Here is a 17,927-nt window from a genome sequence, read left to right as displayed (position 1 = left end):
AGGCTGAAGGCTTTATAAATGATGGAATGGAACTTTGAAATCCAGAAAAAGATGTAGATCAACTAAACATGTACCAAACAAGCCGTTCGATTCTCTCTCTCTCTCTCTCTCTCTCTCTCTCTCTCTCTCTCTCTCTCCAGCGGTTTAAACTGATAATGCATATTATCAGCTAAAATATGACAAGCATCCTATTGTTATGCAGAAACTTTGAAATCCAAAAAAAGATAATCTGTCAAATAGATCAACTAAACATGTATAAAAAAAGCCGTTCGATCTCTCTCTCTCTCTCTCCCCCCAGCGGTTTAAACAGATTATGCATATTGTCAGCTAAATTTAATATAACAAGCATCCTATTGCTATGCAGGAACTTTGAAATCCAAAAAAAGATAATCTGTCAAATAGATCAACTAAACATGTATCAAACAAGCCGTTCAATCTCTCTCTCTCTCTCTCTCTCTCTCTCTCTCTCTCTCTCTCTCTCTCTCTCTCTCTCCAGCGGTTTAAACTGATCATGCATATTGTCAGTTAAAATATAACAAGCATCCTATTGGTATGCAGGTTAAAAAAAAGGGCAAAATTTAGTCATAAGGACTTATACTCACGTTAGACCTCTCGTTCCTGTGGCTTGATCTAACTTTAGCATCATTATTTTCATTATTATTTGGGGAGGTCCCCCTCGGGGGAATGGACCCCTCCTTTTTAAAGAGAGCAAGCAGCTGCTGCTCCTTCAACCTTCACCCTGACATTATTTGAACTCTTCGCTGTATATTGGCCTGATTATTTGAATAGGTCTTTCAAACACTCCCACGGTGACCGGCCTCTGGATACCCCGGAGCTATCTAATGAGCAGCGCCGTAATTACAGTCGATCCTGGATTTCATTTCCTTCCTGTTTTTAAACGCGTTTGATAATGAAAATAGATTTCTCCCAGCTGCGTCAATGGGAAGTTTTTTTAATCTTTTATGGACTGGTTATAAAAAAGTTTTATTACTTTTTTGTACTGCTTATAAAAATGTTTTATATGTTTATGTACTGCTTATATAAAGTTTTATATCTTTATGTACTGCTTATAAAAAAGTTTTATATCTTTTTGCACTGCTCATAAAAGTTTTATGTCTCATGTACTGCTCATAAAAAAGTTTTGCATCTTTTTGCACTGCTTAGAATAAAGTTTTATGTCTCATGTACTGCTTATAAAAGAATGTGAAAAAGATTGTTCGTCAGTTTTATGAAACTGTTTCGTTAATGCCAATTAATTGTGATTTATCGCAGTTGCCTTTTCCTGAAATAAGTTAAAAAGAAGGATTCTCAACAATTAATTGATATTGAACGATGCAGTCGGCCAAAAGTTGCTGTAAAACTAGCAAAGATTTGTGGGTGCTGAATAGTGCTGATTTTGCCTGGAATTTTTGTTATGGAACTGATAATGAATTAACTCGAATTTTAGATTCGAATTGACACAGTTGGGAATTAGTGCTGATTTTCGACACGGAATTGGGAAACTTTTGTTACTTTGAAATTTATACTCGGAAGTGGATTGGAATTAGTCTGGAATTTTCCATTATTGAAAGGTTTTAGTATTGAACTTAAATTTGTACAAATGGTTTACCTGATACTTTTGGAAGAGAGTTATTGGAAAATGCATACCATTGGCTGAAAATCTGATGTAGAACTGGTGTAACTGACAAAGTACAAGCCAAGAATTAGTGTAAAGGGTGCAGAATTAGTACGGAATTTTTGACAGGAAATTGTTATACATAGCCACAAATAGCATGAAAATTGTGTCATTAAATTATCGGTTTCAAATTACGTGGAATTTGCTAAATAGGCGTGGAAAGAGCTGGATTGTACAAAATTGGGGCAGTTGGAACAGTTTTTAACAGGACTTTTCGTCTGACAACAGCAAGAAAACAGCATAATTCAATTAGCTGAATCTTCAAGGAATCTCCTCACCATCTCTAAAGTGTATTAAACACGATTATGAATCGTAAATATGCGTCACTAGCTCACAACAAAGATAGACGTATTATTTTCTCGCTACCTAATAATAATAATGATTATAATAATAATAATAGTAGGCGGATACATTGTGAAAGCAACTTATTCCTAGCAGTATTCCTCCCATAACTGTTAGAACTAGCGCTGGTTCTGATACTGGTACCTTATGCTAGTTCGCTGTAATACAAAAAGTTCATTTAGGACAGCAATCTTATACCAAACAACATGCAGTCCTTAGCCTAAGGCTATGGTGTACTCATGCAAATCTTAACCGTTACACAATGCAGTTAGCCTGACTTTACATGCATAACAGGAGGAATTTACATGAAGAATTAACATTTTCATAAACTTATGGAAGAATATTTCGTGTCTTAGCCTACGGCTGGTGGTACAATTGCAATCACATGCAAGCTCAACATGATGCAACTCACATAACAGTTTCATTACAATTCTTAGTAATTGGCAGTCATAAAAATCTAAAAATAAAAAAGAACATTATTAAGTATTAGTGCGATATGCAAACTATAAACTAAGACAAGTGCAGACCTTTTACAAGGGAGAAATATGGTATTTCAAATTAAAACAAGAAGAGCTACATTCCTTTTTCCTCTAGCGTTGCCGTACACGTCTCGAACAGTGTAATTTGAACTTACGCAACTACGCACTAACGCACTTACGTACGCACACTCGATCATAAACAACCTCAGCTTCTAGTGGTTAACTTTATATCTTGATAAAATGGAAACCAGTTCGTTTTTCCAGTCCACCAATGATGAGGGGTATTACCATTAATTTTAATGAAAGATTTCCATCATTACAATAACTTTATTAATATGCCCGTGCAATTTCTTGGCTACAACCTACAACAAAACCAATTAACTGGGACGCATTGAATTGACTGGTTGTAGTAGCGAACGCCATCTATTGCCTGGAGAAGTAAACTGAATGCTTAAGCAGGTGAATTCGTTTAAGGCTGACCCGAATGTCAATTTTCAGGCTGGGCAAGTTTGGGACATGTCGAAAGAGGCTCTCGAGGGTTGAGAAGGCGGAAAACAGATGTTAACGAGGAGCTTTCAAAGGGTAGCATTCCTCCACCCACAATCCACCCCCTCCTCCACCCCTTCCCCCCACCCGGCCTCCCCTTTAACGAGGTAATACTGTGGTGACTCTCCCTGATATCCAGATATTACTGCCGTGATTGAAAAGCATTTTCAAAAATATATCAGTTAGGTGGTAAGGTTCAGAGTACATGAAATGAGGCATGATAAATCCGTAGAGTTTATTCACCACATGTTACAAAAGGAAAGGGGAGATGAGGTACAGTATGCAGCAAAACTCGTGTGACTTTTTTATTTTTGTACTGGACAAGCGTTGTTCTCAAGTTGCCACTTAGTATTAAATCTCGTATTTTATAAACGTGTATATATGAGGAAAAGTTGGTCACTGTTATATAGAATCTTATAATTGAAATATATTGGAACCTGAAAACCAAAAATATTTCACGCTACAATATTTCTGAACGAAAACTAAATACGTTACTGTAGCATGAAAACCTCAGATCACCGTGACTTCCATGAGTCGTGTGGAATCGTTAGTCTGGACACTGTGAAAGAGGACATCGCGATGGAGAGCAAGAGAAAAGTTGAGCAGAGCATAGTCTAATGATAAAAATGGGTGCATTTGGGATATGAATTCGAAGTTATTACTTTTAGCTTTTGTGGCTTTGTGTATAAAGCAAATGTTAGTCGAGATCATGATTTCGATACTTGCAATAAATTATGGCTTAGGCTTAGGTTATAGCTAGTGCTACATAAGTCTAGTCTCCCGAGGGGTTTCTTCAGTTTGAAGAAAAGTAAATAATAAATAACTGAATAAAGAAGCGAGGTGAAGAGTAATCTTCGCTATTAGAAACACAACTAATTTATATTATTTTACTTTTACTTTAGAATGGAAGACTATATCAGGTCGGATATTATCAGCTACAACTGTCGAGTGCAGATTCTACAGAATGACAACTGCAACGTATTATAAAACAATAATGGCTAGGCCAATTGCTATTTGGATTTTAGAACAAATTACTGTGGGCTATAGTTCCAGACAGCAACAAGTTGCATCAAATCTTTGTAACTTATGAAGGGTGTCTATAAGACCATAAAGCAGGATTTGTGAAATTCTTCCACAGTCTTGGTGTGGTATACTTCCGTCATTATTTTCTTCATAGGCCTATAGGCTTAATGAGAATGATATAATCGAGAAGCGCGAAGTGCACTTGGCCTACGGGTAAGGCAAGCTAAGCCATTGGCGGGCCACTATGCACCCTTCACCAGTTGGGTCTAATGAAATCTTAGGTAGATCTCAAGAAATGTAACTTAGTAAAGGCATTAATAAACCAAGCAGCAAATAATGAATATGATTGATAATAATAACGGTACTTAGTAAAGGCATTAATAAACCAAGTAGCAAACAATGAATATGATTGATAATAAAAACGGTATAGGTTAAGTAAATGGTATACCAATATAATTATTTTTAAAAAATACGTATAATTCTTTGAAATACATAGGTCCCTGTGATAATATACAAATTCCAGCAAAACAAATAGAGTAAACACAACCTCGTCTTTTAAAACACGTCATACATATATAGCTACACATACATACATACATACAGAGAGAGAGAGAGAGAGAGAGAGAGAGAGAGAGAGAGAGAGAGAGAGGGTTAATTAATATTTAGTATGTGAGCCTAGGTTGTCTATTACCGAATTAAGCCGTCTAGGAATACTGTCAACCAGTCTACTGCAAATATTTTCCCCACGCATTGACTCCCACACTGACAAGCAATGGCTTATGATGGCTTGTTACTGTTCAGAACGGAGCCATCCCATTCCTTTGTCATAATGGCCCATAAATTTTCAATGGGATTGAGATCGGAGATTTTGCAGGCCAGTCGATCCGAATAACTTCTGGATGCTGCTGTAACCACTTTCTTACTGGCATGCTATTATGAACAGAGGAGTTGTCCATTGCCAAGAATATGGGCAACGGTTCCGGAATCAGTAGCATCCTAACAGATGGAATCAGCACCTCGTCAAGAATGTCAACATACTGCCTGCCATTTAATCGCTCATGGATTGGCACTAAAGCACCTGGTCCGCAAGACGCCATCCAACCCCAAAGGCCAGCGGTTATCCTCCCACTTCGTCGATTTGGTTCTACATATTTATCCTCAAATCTGAAAAAAATAGAGAGAAGGATTTAGAGAAAAAATATAAATTTACAGATATTCGGAGAGAAACAATGACAGTGGGCTTACTTTTAAATATAAAAGAAACTGTTTTAACTGCAGTTCTTCCTCTCATCAATAGATCTTATGGAGTAGAAAAAAAGAACTGGCGCTTTTATTAAGCCATACTTTCAGTAATATTGCTATAACACCGAACTTTTAACTTTTAAGACTTGAAGTGCATTGTAATTAAGAAAACACTATAAGGTTATTCTATAAAACTATGTATATATATATATATATATAATATTATATATATATATATATATATATATATATATATATATATATACAGTTCTTTAATATGCATTTAACCAAAACTTATTTAAATATTAGAAACAGCTACGTCAGTTGTATTTCTGCCAGACTTAGTTTTACAGTGAAATAATTAAAAGAAATCTTTGGTTGTAGGCCTAATAGTATATATTATGAATTCGGAAAAGAGGCATAAGGAAAGTTGTCATAGCATAGTAACCTTAAACGACTTTTAAGTCAGTGCAATGTGTATTCAAACTTCACGAGACTCGAAGGAAAAGCTAGCACGAACTTCCTCTGCGACTGGTTTCCCGCCAAGCAACACTTCGAAGCGCAGGCGGTCGAAGCGGAGGCGGGATTTTATAGATATTTAAACTGCTTCCTCAGTAATGACAATTCCCAACTCCCACCCTAGGTCAGATTAATTTATATCTTCTCTTGCATTATTCTCCCTGAATTACATCGTAACTTCCATTAAAGATATTTGTCAGCAGGTTTAAAAACCAGTGTAAGAGGAATTACTATTCATTAAAGCTTTAGCATATATACAGACTAGGCCTATAATACAAAGTATATCACACCTAGGCTACCACGTAAAAATATAAGCAAAATAAGTAAATGTTCATTACCTGGTTTTTCCTGGACGCCAGCAGTGCAGTCTTCCCTGTTGGTCGTTGCAAAAAGTCTTCTCGTCACAAAATATAAGTTTCCCAAAACTGCTCGCTCTTGGACAGATATTCGAGCGCAAACCCGAGACGATGGTCCATATGAACGTTTGTGTAAGTAGAGGCTTGAGCGCAGGTTTCCTACATAGAAGACCAGCTTTCTCGAAACCGACGTACTTACCCGTGTCAACTGATGTTTGTATATTTGTTTCTCGTTCACTGAAAATGATGACGAAAACGGGTGTTTGGTTATAAAGTTAATTAACACTTCGTCTTCTTCTGCGGTTGTGCAGCGGGGTCTCCCAGATCTAGGGTGGCTTTTCAATCCTTCTCCGTCGTTGTATCGTTTTAGCCATCTATACACAGTTGTCTTGTTGATATTAAGACGATTAGCTATGTCTTTTTTTGAAAATCTGGCGAGATGCAGCTCAACTATAGCTCTCCTTGTTGGGGTGACGTTTCCGGTCGCTGTCGGGTTGCTCCAACCATGTTTGGCAAATGACCACAGTTGACGTCATGTTAGGCCACGCCCACAACTACATCTCCGTTACGTTCATTACATTAAATAAATTACTATGATGGCCTAACCATGTTAAAATTCGTTTTAATATTGACGTCTTTTCATATTTACCATGATTAAAAACTAAGGTGTTAATGTTTTTTCTAATGACCTAGCTATATTTTGATATATATAACATTATACTATAAAACCATGCTAAATGAACTGTATCTTTTTATGAGCGAAGTTCCAAAATGTTTCGCCGTTGCAATTCAGTGTCATTAGAAATGTGAAGAAGGTAAGAGTTGCCAGTTAGTCACTTTTTGAACGAAAATCACTGAAATCGGGTCACTCGAGTTTGCTGTCAATTTTCAGGCTGGGCAAGTTTGGGGACATGTCGAAAGAGGCTCTCGAGGGTTGAGAAGGCGGAAAACAGATGTTAACGAGGAGCTTTCAAAGGGTAGCATTCCTCCACACACAATCCACCTCCTCCACCCCTTCCCCCCACCCGGCCTCCCTTTAACGAGGTAATACTGTGGTGACTCTCCCTGATATCCAGATATTACTGCCGTGATTGAAAAGCATTTTCAAAAATATATCAGTTAGGTGGTAAGGTTCAGAGTACATGAAATGAGGCATGATAAATCCGTAGAGTTTAGTTCACCACATGTTACAAAAGGAAAGGGGAGATGAGGTACGAGTTGAAAAATGACCCGGTTATTTAAGTTTAATTTTGTCTAGATCGGTCAAGCGGTTCGAATATCTATAGCGCAGAAACATATACACACACACACACACACACACACACACACACACACACACATATATATTATAATATATATATAATATATATATATATATATATATATATAATTTATTATATAATATATATAATATATATATATATATATATATGTATTTATCATAATACACACAGGTATGAATATAGTAGAAGACGGATTGATAGGGTGCATTTGCACTTCAATATAGTTTGCGGAAAAGATGGTATCATCATAAAAAAAATACATATCGCGTTACTTAAAAAAAAAAAAAAAAAAAAAAAAAAAAAAAAAAAAAAAAAGGAGGAGGTGCTTGCAGAATTTTTTTTTTCTTATTATCTCCTGGAAATGAAAGACTCGTGCCTGCGCTTTTGAAGCCGCTGCAGTTTCCATGCGGGGGAATATGGTTTTTCTCACCAGGCTTCCATGAATGTCAACTTTTATCTCGCTTGCCGCTGTACGGTAGTAGGGTCTGCTGCAGCCTCCTGGAAAGTATTGCGCCAACTAATTAGACAGAGGAAGAAGCTGCCGTGTTCCTTCCCTCATTTTTTTTCTACGCTGCATTCATGCCTAGCTCACTGTTGAAAAGGGAACAACGTTCAAAGGAAAGCTTAGGTGAATATGCTGCGAATATGCTGTAGCATCGACGATATAGGATATAATATATATATATATATATATATATATATATATATATATATATATATATATATATATATATATATATCTATATATATATATATATATATATATATATATATATATATATATATATGTGTGTGTGTGTGTGTGTGTGTGTGTGTGTGTGTGTAGGGTGTATATGTAGATATATAGTATATATAATATATATATATATATATATATATATATATTATAATATATAATATATTAATATATATATATATATATATATATATATATATATCTATATATATATATATATAATATATATATATATATATATATATATATATATATATAATATATATATGTAATACATTATTTCACATTACAGTATCTGTAAATAAAAACCCATGACCTGAGGTCATGGCATTAGGAGGGTCCTACGTGACCAACGCAGATCTAGATTACGCTATGCGCTGTCTGCAGTAGCCTGATTTAGCTCTGTACATTGTCAGCATTTTATATTAATGATAACTTTGCACAACAACTTCCATGAGAAGCGGTTGACCTGTTAACCTACGCCGGAAACTTGTAACTTCCGAGCCGGCGGACTACGTATGTTTTTATATGAATCGCTGAGATAGCTAATGTTGCCACTATCGACGTGATGCTTTAGAATGGCAGTTCCGTGCCAGCATTCAAACATATCGGTCTCCCGACGATCTGCATCTCTTAGTATGGAGTTACAGAATAAAGTTGTTATATCTGTTCAACTTATCTGTTTGAATCCTCTCCTTTAGTTAAGAAGAACCACTCTACTAAGATATCACAAGGAGATGGGAGGAACCAGAAATACTTACGAATGACAGTCGTAAGGAGAAACAAAAAAAAAGTTTTTCGCAAAAGCGAAGAGACTTAGACTGGTGGCAGCTAAAGACGAAGAATAAAATTAACAAGACCCATATCAGCCGATCGAAGGTCTACAAGAACCAACTTCCACCTTCGACATCAAAACTAAACAGAGGAAACGGGATCTTCAATCAACGCAACATTTTATGAAGACGAAGATATGTCCTTCATCGAGAAGAATACAAGCATCAACACCGACGTTTGAGTGACGTTGTCACTTATCTTCGAGAATCTACACCGGACGAGAGCAGCATCGAACATGAACAGAAAGAAGAAAACAAACAAAGGAAACATCGCGCGATCACGAGCAAGGTCGCAAAGAATAGAGCAAGAGGAAGTAATGCAAGGACGGAGGCTGTGACGTCATCAATCTTGGACTTCTTCATGCATCGTGCACCGAGAGAAGACCGTGACGTCATCACGACTTCCGACGCGAGACTTAGACAGGAACTGAGACGTCATCCCATGTCAACAATCCTTCACCATATAATCTGGAGCTAAGTACCATTTTATCTATTCAGGTTTCTTTCCTCAGTGAAGTGTTATATCAGGAGTCGATCGTCCAGTTTATTCTGGGGGTGAGTTGTTCGCCATCTCTTCCTTCATTACAGAATCAATCTTCAACTACGAGTTCTCGCCCGCAGATTATTTTTTTTCTCTTCTCGTTGTTGCTAATCGTTTCTTGCAGGAATTCTCCGTATTTTTGTATCTTTTATTTTGGGGGATTTTGGGGAAAAAATATTATTATAACACATTTATACAGTACATTTGCATAGCGGTTTACGTAGTGGTCGAGTGTACTCTTATAGATATTTTGATAGGATCGCAAGGAATAGAAGTGATAGAAAAAAGTAAAGTGGAAATAGGCAACTACTCCTGCTGGCAACCCCAATGTGGTGACTCTCGTGAGCGCGAGTCAGCAATTGTCCCTTTTCAAGGTCGGGTCAATGGGTTCCTGGCCTCAAAATGTTGAGGCATGGATCTCATCTGTAGACGCTCATTTAAATGCAAAAAGCATCACAGACCCAGCAGTACAAAAAAAAAAAAAAAAAAAAATTTTAACAGGAGGCCAAAAGCTTCATAGACTTTGCTAAGGAGACGCAAGTGCTTATCTAAGGGGGTTTCTTTCCAAGAGGCGCTTACTGGACGAGTTCAAAATCAGATTACGTGCCGTGTATGGGGGTGAAGAGGCTTTAGATGTAGTATTGGCATTGAGAAATATCCTTAACCAAGCCTCCATGACTCAGCCTAATGTTGTCGGGAGCGGGGCGGCGGCTCAATGCCGACCGGCTAAATGAATATCAAGTTAGTTTAAGTAAACTGGCCGGTGGTTACGAGTGCCAAAATCAACGTGAAAGATTTTATCCGTTTGATCTACCTTACGAGTATCACTGCAATGTTGCCTGAAGCGTTAGTGCGGTGTTTTGACAAAAAATTGTAGCCCAACAGTACGGAATTAGACGTGTATAAAACAAATAAAAAAACACATGTCTAAATGTACCGACCTAGATCCTTCGCTCATTCAAGTTTTTGCAAAAAATTGAGAAGCACAACAAGTAAACGTGGTACATAATAATAATCAAGTTGCAGGGATGGTTTGTTATAACTGTAAACGACCAGGTCACATGATTTCAGACTGTCGGACGCGTTTTTGTTCAATACATAATAGTTCCACTCATTCATATAATCATTGCTACTCGAGGAATCAACAGCAGAATGCTACAAACACGCAACCAGTTGCTAGTGCAAATAAAAAGAAGGGTCCTCAGTACTATAAAAAGAAACAAGCGAACGTAAATGCTACACAACAGCAGAAACAAACAAATCGTGCTTCAGGTACCTCTGTTCCTGGGCCGTCTAGCAGAACTTGCAAGGGCAAGCGAATTTTCAAGGTGTGATAAACAAAACAAATACCACGTAGTTCACTCCAAGGGGGGAGAGGGCGATGTTTGGGGGTCATCAATATCAACATCTTTTGTATCAAATAATCAGTTTAATCATTTATCAGATCATTGTGAGGCAATTGATTTTCCTATGAAACACACGGCCGAATCCAAAAAATCTGTGCAGGTTCCCGTAGATTTGCAACAAATTCATGCAATTATTAGTCAAAACGAGTTGCGACCAACCTTACATGCAGTAAATTTGGACCATAAGTCATTCACTTTGTTCTTTGATTCTCGGTAGTCCACGTAATATCATGGATTTAAGGACTCATCATTTACTCTTTTCAAATTTCCCTATAGAGAAGTCCGGAATAAGGCTCTCAGGCATAGGGAATAATGAATTAAATGTTGTAGGAGTAACTCATGTACAGTACAAGGTCGGTAAGCGCACGTTTGCTGATACCTTTATCGTTGTACAAAACATTAATATGTATCCCGCAGCAATTATCGGATACCCGTCTATGGGCACTCAAAATATTATCTTAGCACCTGCAAAACACGGCGTGTATATCAAAGGGAAATTCTATAAGTCTTCTAATACTCTAAAATCAGTTTTATTTTATAATAAAGAGACAGACAGAGTTGTCACTTACATTAAAGAACCAATCACCTGTCTCATGAACCAAGAAATAATACATGCAACCCAACAGAACTCTCGCTCACCCGTAATATCAACTTGCACGCAAACTCTCGAGCCTAAACGTAACTTCGAAACAATTAGTGCGTTGTAAAGAGAACCTTGCCAGGATCTGAAACGTTAATCCTTTCCGAAACTCTGAAAACACACGGATTATCCGTCACATAAGCCATTTATACAGTCGGCTCACAACAACAATGTCACATCGAAGTCTGTAATCATTTCAATACCACTTTAGTAATCCACAAAAATCAACATATCTTGGATGCAGAAGTTTATAACATCGCATTCTTACCGTAGCTGAGATAAATCACGCTCAATCAGTTGCGGATGAATCCCTTTTGCAATCTATAAAGAACAAAATCAATAAGGACATTCAAGAAGAAGAAATTCAGCAGAAATTTTGAATCTTTTAACTAAATATCATGATGTTTTTTCCACTACGGATGGAACCTTAGGAAAAACGGATGTCATCGAGCATCAAATAAAGGCTCAAGGACAAACAGAAAGTAATCTATACCTTCGTACCGACTTCCTATGAAATTTCAGAATGAAATAACAGAGGAAGTAGTAAAATGCTAAAGAAGGAGTCATTAGGAAATCAAACAGCCTTTATAATTTTCCGTTAATAGTAGTACCGAAAAAGATCGAACTTGGCGGATATGCGTCGATTTTCGTCGTTGAAATGAAGAAACAATCCCTGACAAGATTCCCAGTACCATGTACTGATGATATCCTATCTCTACTAGGTCAGAACAAATATTTCACCAGCTTAGACCTACTAAAGGGATTTCATCAGATTCCGTTGGAACAAGAGAGTATCCCATACACTGACCTTCAGCCACAGCCAGGGGACATTATGAATTTTTGCGTATGCCTTTGGTTTACGTTGTGCTCCCATAACTTTTACTCGTATGATAAACATTGTGTTTGGAGACTTGTTAGGAGATATCCTACATGCCTACATGGACGACCTAGTAAAAGTCGTCCATGATAAGGTGTCGGCTATCCGTAACTTTCCGATACCTACTAACGTCAAGGGAATACAGCAATTTTTAGGATGTAGTGGCTATTATCGATGCTTTTATACGCAACTACTCAATCATAGCCGCTCCCCTAACCGATCTTATAAAAAAGGGCGTAGATTTTCATATGTCTGAAATTCATCAACAGGCGTTCGATAAATTGAAGGATGAACTGTGTAGTTCTCCTATCTTGAAATTTCCTGACTTCGGTAAGAATTTTTCATAGCAACAGACGCCTCAGAACTAGGAGTAGGTGGGGTATTGCTTCAACAATATGATAAACAGTTTTTCCCTATAGCTTTTTATTCACGTAAACTGAGACCTTCCGAAAGTAAATATGCAGTAATAGACAAGGAAGGGCTCGCTATTGTTAATTCACGTGCATTTTAAATTCATAATATACGGTTATCCCGTCAAGGTTCTCACTGATCATTAAGCCCCTAACCGACTCTTAAAGGCTTTAGTCACAGCCCTAAGCGAACTCGGTGGGCACATGATCATCCAGGACTTTGGCGCGAGGATCGGGTATTTAACCTGGGGAAAGCAAATATCATGCTGAGCATTATCACGCAACCCTCTTCATCTTGTACCGAGCCATTAGCTGAATTAATAGATATCTCAACCTCCACGCCCATTGTTGAAACTATATCTGAACAGGAAGATCTGGGCTGGAGTGCTGAACTATTACAGACAGAACAACAAAGAAAAGATCCGCAAATAGAAAAAATCATCATTGCGTTAAACGGAAATCCGAAGGAAAAGGAATACATAAAGTATAAGCCAGCAGAATTATATCATCAAGGATAATATCCTGTGTAGATCCGTGACGAGGAAAACCCGCAACACACCGCAGTTGAATAACAACCAGGTGGTGGTACCTATCTCACTCATACCCACTATCTTAAAATGGTTTGCATGAAAATCCACTGCATGGGGACACCCGGGTTATTCCTTAATGTCACAGAAAGCCAAATCCTTATTTTATTGGCATACGATGCTTACAGATATAAAAAGCACATAGCAAATTGTCGCACTTGTCAAGAATACAAAGGGCACAGCTAAGACACCTGTTCCAGCCCTTAGGGGCTTACCACCCCCATGCCAAATCAACCCTTTGAAAGAGTACATTTAGATTTATTAACAGATTTTACGAGTCAGACAGAGGAAATAAGCACCTCCTAGTAATCATAGATGCTTTGACTCGATATACCGAACTTATAGCGCTTAAAACAAAAAAAAACCGCGGGTCGAGTGCGCTAGGAATTTTTACGAGTTCTACATTTGTAAACATGGAATTCCACACATCATTATATCAGACTCGGGCGGGGAGTTCAATAATCATTTCCTTAACTCCTTGTGCGAATTCCTTTGTATAAAGAAAATCAATACCATGATCTATCACCCAGAGTCTAATGGGCTAGTGGAAAGGGCAAATTCGTAAGGTTTTAACATTTTAAGGGTCACCTTAGGGGGGGCAGACCCCAACTGGGACATTGCCATACCTGCGGTACTAAGCACACTTAATCACTCGTATCATGTGTCTATCAAAATGACACCGCATGAGGCACTGTACGGTATCCCGGCTAGAACACCTTTCCACATCCTAACGCCTACAACTAATTTATCAAATCCTCTAAAGGATGTTATGGATGCAAGCATAAGTCGATATAATATACTTCGTAAGAATGTAGAAGCAAGCACAATATAAATTTAAAAAAATCATGATAAAATAGCTAAGCCAACTAGAACACATGCCGTGGGCGATCAGGTATACATACAAGATACGTACGTAAAGGTTTAAATTCTAAACAAATGACACCTAAGTTTGAAGGCCCGTTTAACATTTTAGAAAATTTAACGGTCAATAGATTTTGGTTCAGAATGTATCCAAACCCACTGATGTGAGAATAGTTCCATTGGCACATATCAGAATCTAAGGAAGGTAGATGGAGTGAGGGAAAAAATGGTTGTATTTATGAAACTTGTATAATAATTTATATATATATATCTATTAATCATATTTGTATGTAAACCTATTCTTTTACGCGAGTTATTACATATGTTTTACTCATTGCAGGTTTCAAAAATGAATCTGTTATTGTTAGGAGTGATATTGTGTATTCAGACATCTTTGTTGTATGGAAAGAGCGTTAGGACGAAAGAAATAGAATTTAATCATGGCTCGATTATCGAGAGAAACAGATGATGTATTCATCGTGTCAAGTAATATAGTCATAGAAGTAGATATGCCTGCAATATTTTTGCCTGAAGATGACGTCCTTAACTTAAAGAATGACCTGATGAGGTTTGCTATTTCGCTTAAGGAAATGCACCGAACGTAATTTTCATGCTAACTCAGAGATTTCGCTAGCTCAAACCCTAAGCGTCGCGGAATGTTGTCTTATGACATACAAAATAAAACCGCCGAGGGCAGAGGAACTTGCTCGTGACCTGCTGATGTGGTCTGTGCGGCACAATACTCTCGCAACGCCGCAAACCGCCCGCTTATTCTGGCTGGACTAAACATCTTAGGATCTGTTTGCGAATCTAGGCTTAGGAATTTCAAATCGCCTTAAGATAAATAATCAAAATAAAAGAATTGAGTTTTTGCAACACAAAACCGAATTAGCTTTGTCCTACTTCGAAGCAGGGCCGTTATCTTCAATCAATCAAATAATGAGTAATTCGTATCGTTAACAACGAAACATTCAAATAATATCGATCAGGTCATGGAAGTTCAACATTTGCTGGCTACATAGCTTACTATAGTTCGAAAATAGATCATATCCGTGTGAAAATAGCACAGTTTTATTGAGAAATCAAAAGAATTATATAGAAGCTAATTACGTTTAGCGACAAAGGGTGTGTTATCTCCTCACCTCATGCCTATTAAAGATCTGACGTTAACTTTGGAAAACGGACGGGAGAAGCTAGGTTATATTCCTTTATTAGACGCCCATAAAGTAGAGTTCTATTATAGCCTAATATCAGTCAGCGTTGAAATTATAGAATTATGATCACAATACCTTTTGATTCTTCCGATGCTTGGCAATCATACAAAATAGCACCGTTTCCTACTTTCATGACGAATAACTCAAGTTTCAGTAATATCCAATTTGCGGGGCATGTACTGATTTCTTCTGATAGGAAATCATTTACAGTCATTAAAGACTTAGATAAACTCACTCACTGTTCAGAAGCCATGAATAATAAAATTTGTACAGCTGACTCTTTGAATTCTATCCTTAATCAAACAGATTCATGTGAGTTTAGGCATAGTGCTAAACGGCTCTCTCTCTCATACAAGCGAAGGTTGTCTGGGGAAACTTTATCCCTTTTACAGTAATAAATTCAATTACAGGATGAATAATGGTTCCTGGATCCGTTACGATAAAGCCGGATCAACGTAGTATGGTCCGGATGGGACCACCGCCCTATTCCACCCCTATCTTTGTAGCAGCTGATGGTTGTACGGGGACATCTACAAACTACACCGTCAGAGGGGTCAACACGATAATACGTGAGAAGGCGTATTTTGCAAACTATACTTGGGCGTCTACAATCATCCCATCACTACCTCTCCCATACAACGCGCGGGTGGCTCATCGTTTGACGCAACTGGCTGAGATGAACCACGCGTCACCGACTTATGCAGGTGGAGAAAATCTTCGTTACTACATTCTGCTGGCCGTGTTCAGCGTGACGGCCATATTGGTTATCGCCGTCAACATCTTTGCTTGGCGTAGGCTGAGGCGTAAACAGAAGGATCTCCAAGGAAACGTATTGTCCCGTCTAGATGACGTACCCGTTAAACTCAAGTCGTTTGAGTTTAGGGCCGCCTGAAACTGGCCACTTCATTTTGTGCCTAGGGAAATTGTCTGGAATTGTGTTGTGTGTGAAAAGCGGTCCGTATGCTGGCAAAAATGTAGGACAAGAAAGACTCACGCCTTTGCATTTGAACAGTTAAAGTATCTCCCGGGCACCTAATAAAATATTATAGCCCAACATTATACATTAATATACTCCTAAAGGTATTTTTCGGGCACCTAATAAAATATACCAGCCCTATATATTGCATTTGTGCACAATTACACAGTTATACTATTATACCATTGTACAATTATATTTATCTATTACAAAGGGTGACAAGTACTCTTTAACAATTATCCATGATCATGCTATAATCGATGTAGTAACCACTATTCGTAATCAGGTTGCCTATTATCATATTAATCATGTATACATGTTAATCTTTTGATTTTTACCTTTTTATTATTTTTGGGTACCTAATCACTATTATTACCAAACATGGATCTAGATTTTCCATGCATTTATCTTTGTTTATGAATATGTCAAAAAGGGTATGTAACAGAACCTTTTTATGCATTTCATCACTTATTATGTTTATAGCCTAGGGGGGTGACATATGTTACGAGCACGCTCCTAAGAAACAATGTTTAAAGTAACTTTTGTTATTCAAGGCTTGAATAGGTAGCAGTCCGAGCCTAATGTAATAAATACATTATTTCACATTACAGTATCTGTAAATAAAAACCCATGACCTGAGGTCATGGCATTAGGAGGGTCCTACGTGACCAACGCAGATCTAGATTACGCTATGCGCTGTCTGCAGTAGCCTGATTTAGCTCTGTACATTGTCAGCATTTTATATTAATGATAACTTTGCACAACAACTTCCATGGGAAGCGGTTGACCTGTTAACCTACGCCGGAAACTTGTAACTTCCGAGCCGGCGGACTACGTATGTTTTTATATGAATCGCTGAGATAGCTAATGTTCCGCTATCGACGTGATGCTTTAGAATGGCAGTTCCGTGCCAGCATTCAAACATATCGGTCTCCTGACCGATCTGCAATCTCTTAGTTATGGAGTTACCAGAATAATAGAAAGTTGTTATATCTGTTCAACTTATCTGTGTGAATCCTCTCCTTTAGTTAAGAAGAACCACTCTACTAAGATATCACAAGGAGATGGGAGGAACCAGAAATACTTACGAATGACAGTCGTAAGGAGAAACAAAAAAAAAGTCTTTCGCAAAAGCGAAGAGACTTAGATATATATATATATATATATATATATATATATATATATATATATATATATATATATATATATAATATATATATATATATATACCATATATACCAGCTGATAAACACACACACACACGCACACACACACACACACACACACACACATATATATATATATATATATATATATAATATATATATATATATATATATATATATATATATATATATATATATATATATATATATGTACA

The sequence above is a fragment of the Macrobrachium nipponense genome, chromosome 31 (genome assembly GCF_015104395.2).
Source record: "Macrobrachium nipponense isolate FS-2020 chromosome 31, ASM1510439v2, whole genome shotgun sequence".
Taxonomy (NCBI): Eukaryota; Metazoa; Arthropoda; class Malacostraca; order Decapoda; family Palaemonidae; genus Macrobrachium; species Macrobrachium nipponense.
This window is presented reverse-complemented; position numbering follows the sequence as displayed.